This window comes from Procambarus clarkii, chromosome 32 (assembly GCF_040958095.1).
Source record: "Procambarus clarkii isolate CNS0578487 chromosome 32, FALCON_Pclarkii_2.0, whole genome shotgun sequence".
Lineage (NCBI taxonomy): Eukaryota > Metazoa > Arthropoda > Malacostraca > Decapoda > Cambaridae > Procambarus > Procambarus clarkii.
The window spans coordinates 10,551,395-10,557,450 of record NC_091181.1 but is presented as its reverse complement, the minus strand read 5'-3'; positions in this window follow the sequence as shown (position 1 = coordinate 10,557,450).

Below are 6,056 nucleotides of genomic sequence, written 5' to 3'. Positions count from 1 at the left end.
GAGAGAGCAGCTTCTGTGGATAGCAGGAATGGATCCAGACTATTAACCATGGGAGACTTCAACCATGGGAAGATAGATTGGGGGAACAGAGACCCACATGGATGCCCAGACACATGGAGAGCTATGCTGCTGGATGTGGCAACAAGAAACTTTCTAAGTCAACACGTCAAGGGACCGACAAGAATGAGAGGAGGGGATGAACCAGCCTTGCTTGATCTGATATTTACCCTAAATGAGTCGGATATAAGGGAAGTTAAGTTGGAAGCCCCCTTGGGAATGAGAGATCATAGTGTATTGAGCTTTGAGTACCTGGTTGAGCCAGGAATTATCACCCCCAAAAAAGAACTGGGAAACAAAGGGCTGGCGTACCGAAAGGGAAACTATGAGGAGATGAATAAATTCCTATGGGATATACATTGGGACACAGAACTCGGAACCAAGTCCGTACAAGACATGATGGACTATGTCACCCAAAAATGTCAGGAGGCTGTAAGAAGGTTTGTCCCAGCCCGACAGGAAAAAACAGAGAAGCAAAGGAAGAATCCGTAGTTTAATAGGGAATGTATGAAAGCAAAGGAGCTGAACAAAAGGGCATGGATGAACTTCCGTAATAACAGAACACCAGAAAGTAGAGAGAGAAACCAGAGAACCAGGAACGAGTATGTCAGTGTGAGAAGAGCAGCTGAGAAAAGGTATGAAAATGATATAGCTAATAAAGCCAAGACTGAACCAAAGCTACTACACAGTCACATCAGGAGGAAGACAACAGAGAAGGAACAGGTGATGAAACTTATGGTGGGCGAGGACAGGTACACAGAGAATGATAAAGAGGTGTGTGAAGAACTCAACAAAAGGTTCCAGGAGGTCTTTACAATAGAACAGGGAGAAGTCACGGCGCAAGGAGAGATGGCAGCAAACCAGGTGACCTTGGAAAGGTTCGAAATTACAAGAGATGAGGTCAAGAAGCACCTACTGGAGCTGGATGTGAGAAAAGCTGTTGGGCCGGACGGAATCTCATCATGGGTATTGAAAGTGTGTGCAGGAGCACTTTGCTTGCCACTCTCCATAGTATATAGTAGGTTACTGGAAACGGGAGACCTGCCAGAAATATGGAAGACTGCTAATGTAGTACCAATATACAAAAAGGGTGACAGACAAGAGGCACTGAACTACAGGCCAGGGTCCTTAACTTGTATACCATGCAAGGTGATGGAGAAGATTGTGAGAAAAAACCTAGTAACACATCTAGAGAGTAGAGACTTCGTGACAACTCATCAACATTGGTTAAGGGAGGGTAAATCTTGCTTTACAGGCTTGATAGAATTCTACGATCAGGTGACAAAGATTAAGCAAGAAAAAAAGGATGGGCGGACTGCATTTTTTTGGACTGTAGGAAAGCCTTTGACACAGTACCCCAAGAAAGGTTGATGCATAAGCTGGAGAAACAGGCAGGAGTAACTGGTAGGGCGCTCCAGTGGATAAGGGAGTACCTAAGCAATAGGCAGGAGAGAGTTACAGTGAGGGGTGAGACCTCAGAATGGCGTGAAGTCACCAGTGGAGTCCTACAGGCTCTATGCGTGGACCTATCCTGTTTCTGATATACGTAAATGATCATTCCTCATTCCTCTCAATGTTTGCTGACGACGCCAAAATTATGAGAAGGATTAAGACAGAGGAGGACAGCTTGAGGCTTCAAGAAGACCTGGACAAGCTGCAGGAATGGTCGAACAAATGGCTGTTAGAGTTTAACCCAAGCAAATGTAATGTAATGAAGATAGGGGTAGGAAGCAGGAGCACATTGGGAGATGAGATACTTCAAGAGTCAGAGAGAGAGAAAGACCTGGGGGTTGATATCACGCCAGACCTGTCCCTGAAGCTCATATCAAGAGGATAACATCAGTGGCATATGCCAGGTTGGCTAACATAAGAACGGCCTTTAGAAACTTGTGTAAGTAATCTTTCAGAACATTATATACCACATATGTCAGACCAATCCTAGAGTATGCGGCTCCAGCATGGAGTCCATATCTAGTCAAGCATAAGACTAAACTGGAAAAGGTTCAAAGGTTTGCCACCAGACTAGTACCCGAGCTGAGAGGTATGAGCTACAAGGAGAGACTACGGGAATTAAACCTCACTTCGTTGGAAGACCGAAGAGTTAGGGAGTACATGATCACCACATTCAAGATTCTCAAGTGAATCGACAGGGTTGATAAAGACAGGCTATTTAAAACAAGGAGAACACGCACTAGGGGACACAGGTGGAAACTGAGTGCCCAAATGAGCCACAGAGATATTAGAAATAACTTTTTTAGTGTCAGAGTGGTTGACAAAAGGAATGCATTAGGAAGTGATGTATTGGAGGCTGACTCCATACACAGTTTCAAGTGTAGATATGATAGAGCCCAATAGGCTCAGGAATCTATACACTTGTTGATTGACGGTTGAGAGGCGGGACCAAAGAGCCAGAGCTCAACCCCCACAAACACAACTAGGTGAGTATACACACACACACACACACACACACACACACTGTTATGATCCCAGGTAGCCAAAAAACGAGTCTCCCCTTTGAGAATTATTCTATCAAGCCTGACCTGACTAGAAGGTCTAGGAAATATAGAGGTGATAACACAGATGTAAAATAGTTGATTGGATTTAATAAACATTTTGAGATTATGGGCAGTGAATAAGAAAATAGATAAATGACTGGTTAGGAGATGTGGATAATTTGCTGGAGGCGTGAGGCTCGCTTCTGGAGGGCTTTGACCTCACTTGAGTGCCAGGCATCGCACGGGGAAGCTGTGCTCTGTTTGAGCTTCCGTCAGAAAGGAACCCCTAGTGATATATCTCCAAGAGAGGAGAAGTGTGCAGACGTTCCAGCTGTGGAATGGAGCTGGGAACGTTGTGGTCTCAAGTCCAGGACGGCGAGTAGTGTTTATTAAGCCGCCCAGAGACATTATCGTGGGCCGTGGGAGTTCCCTGACCAGACTCTGTCAGAGGGAGGAGCGCCCTAAACTAGACAATCTGTGGTAAGCACGATTTAAGCCAGTTCATAGTGATTACTTGTAGTTGGTCGTTTGCCCAGCGACAGTAGCAATGTTTATTGATCAGTTAGACATGTTTTGATAAGGCAGAAGGCCTAAAATAAGAGAGTGGAGAGGGAGGAACGTCCTGGAGGATGGAGCGACGTCCATCTCCTCTGAGCGCTGGCAGGTGACTGAGGGAGCCCAGCTCCTGATGGCGGAGGACCCTCCCAGAGTGAGTGAGGACTGCCGGGCAAGGCGGAGCATAGACCAGCCCAAACGGGGGAGTCCACTGTCACAGTATGTAGAGAGCAGATGTTGGACGCAAACATATTGTGTGGTTATTTTTGTTTATGTGTTTAAGGGGAAACATTTTTATTGGAGTGTCAATGGGTTGCAGGTTTGTCTTTGGGGAAGAAGTTGCTGAGAACTTCGAAGCCAGCACAGAAGGAGTAGTTGATGAAACTCCAAGGCAGTGGAGGAGAGGACCTAGAGCTGTGAGAAGAAGCAGTGAAGAGGAGTGTCACGTGCTTCTGTAGAGGTGGTGAAGCACCATAGTTGCTCAAGGAAACTTCATGCTGTAGCAGCCAGGAGAGCTGTGGAGGACCCTAGTAGAGGTGGTGAAGCACCATAGTTGCTCAAGGAAGACTTCATGGTGTAGCAGCCTGGAGGAGCTGCAGAGGATCCTGGTAGTTAAACTCAGAAGAATCTGAAGATATCAGGGTAGTGAACTTCCAGATGTGGAAGGGAAGTTCTAAATGATTACTTGTATGGAGGTGATAGAGTGTTTGGTTGTCATTAGCGTGCAAGACGCAGTGAAAGGTGGGTGATTGTTTCCCATTCTTATGTCAAGGAGTGTTTTATACTGAAGTATAGAGTTACAGTCGTAGGCTGGATTACCTACAGATGTATGCGTTCTAGGACTGATAGGGTGATCGATTCATCATTGTTGTGTATCAAGAAACATTTATATTGATATATATATTATTGCATTCATACGCTGATTTTCCTTGTACATGTTTATAGATATATATATATATTCTCTTGCTGATAGTGCAACATTGTATTATAAGACTTGACCTACTTGAGGAGGTTGGTAATATTAGGTGGTGGATCGGGAAATAGGATACCACTTGATAAGCAGATGATAGAGTTCTGATGGTGTTGGAGTGCAACCTGACTGAAATAGTGTAGAGTGTAGGATTCATTATTATTATATGTGTGTATGTATTTTGTATGTGATTTGTCCAGTAAATGTATTCAAATTTGCTGGTGTTTGCCCTTGTCCTAGTGAGGCTTCCCAGGATGTAGTAAAGAAGGAGAGAGAGGGAGAAAGAACCAAGAATCACTGCTGTGGACAGGGTAGGATGGAAAACTAATAAGTCAAAGGGGATTGAGGAGATCATATCACCTAAGGAGAGAGTGGGGAGTCACAGCGGCTCGAGTGGGTGTGTACCCGTGACAACGAGGCTAAGTATTGGAGCAGCATCCCCTAAACATGTGACGTTGAGCCCCTCTCCAAGATCCAGAAACGCCCAGGGTGATCTTCTGGTAAAGTTTAAGCACTCCACCGAGTTTTGGGTTGGGTTGTCCGTAAAGAAGGATCAACAACACCACCAACCCACACTACAATAACACACACAAACACACCAGTTGAGAGGCGGGACCAGTGGATTTCCATCCTCCGTCACCCGCCAGTGGGAGACACACGATTAGTGAGGTCCACGGAAATTCGTCAATTTCTCGGGGCATTGAAGGAGTATAGAGGGTAGATCATAGTATTTGGTCAAGTGCCAGGTTACTTAAATTCTAGTGTATCGTGGTGCAGTGGTTTAAGGTGTGTGCTTGTGAGTACCCTGGTAAATGGCTCGAACCCTCTTCATAGCTCCAATTGATTTTCTTCCTAACAATTGATCTTTCTTCCTTCTTCTTTGGTCCCGCCTCTCAACTGTCAATTAACTGGTGTGTGTGTGTGCAATTACCTAAGTGTAATTATTTAAGTGTAGTTACAGGATGAGAGCTACGCTCGTGGTGTCCCGTCTTTCCAGCACTCTTTGTCATATAACGCTTTGAAACTACTGATGGTCTTGGCCTCCACTACCTTCTCACCTAACTTGTTCCAACCGTCTACCACTCTGTTTGCGAAAGTGAATTTTCTTATATTTCTTCGGCATCTGTGTTTAGCTAGTTTAAATCTATGACCTCTTGTTCTTAAAGTTCCAGGTCTCAGGAAATTTTCCCTATTGATTTTATCAATTCCTGTTACTATTTTGTATGTAGTGATCATATCACCTCTTTTTCTTCTGTCTTCTAATTTTGGCATATATAATGCCTCTAACCTCTCCTCGTAGCTCTTGCCCTTCAGTTCTGGGAGCCACTTAGTAGCATGTCTTTATGTCTTTGCACCTTTTCCAGCTTGTTGATGTGCTTCTTATGATATGGGCACCACACAACCGCTGCATATTCTAGCTTTGGCCTAACAAAAGTCGTGAGTAATTTCTTTAGTATATCGCCATCTATGTATTTAAAAGCAATTCTAAAGTTAGAAAGCGTGGCATAGGCTCCTCGCACAATATTCTTTATGTGGTCGTCAATATATAGGTTGTGTGGGGTCTATGTTCTCCTATTCCACATTCCATAACATGGCATTTATTAACATTAAATTCCATTTGCCAAGTGGTGATCCATGTACTTATTTTGTCCAGGTCATCTTGAAGGGCATGACAATCATCTAAGTTTCTTATCCTTCGTATTATCTTAGCATCATCAGCAAACATGTTCATATAATTCTGTATACCAACTGGTAGATCATTTATGTAGACAATAAACATCACTGGTGCAAGAACTGAACCCTGTGGTACTCCACTTGTGACATTTCTCCAGTCCGATACATTGCCTCAGATCACTGCCCTCATTTTTCTATCAGTCAGAAAATTTTTCATCCATGTTAGAAACTTACCTGTCACCCCTCCAATATTTTCCAGTTTCCAGAACCACCTCTTATGTGGAACTCTGTCGAAAGCCTTTTTA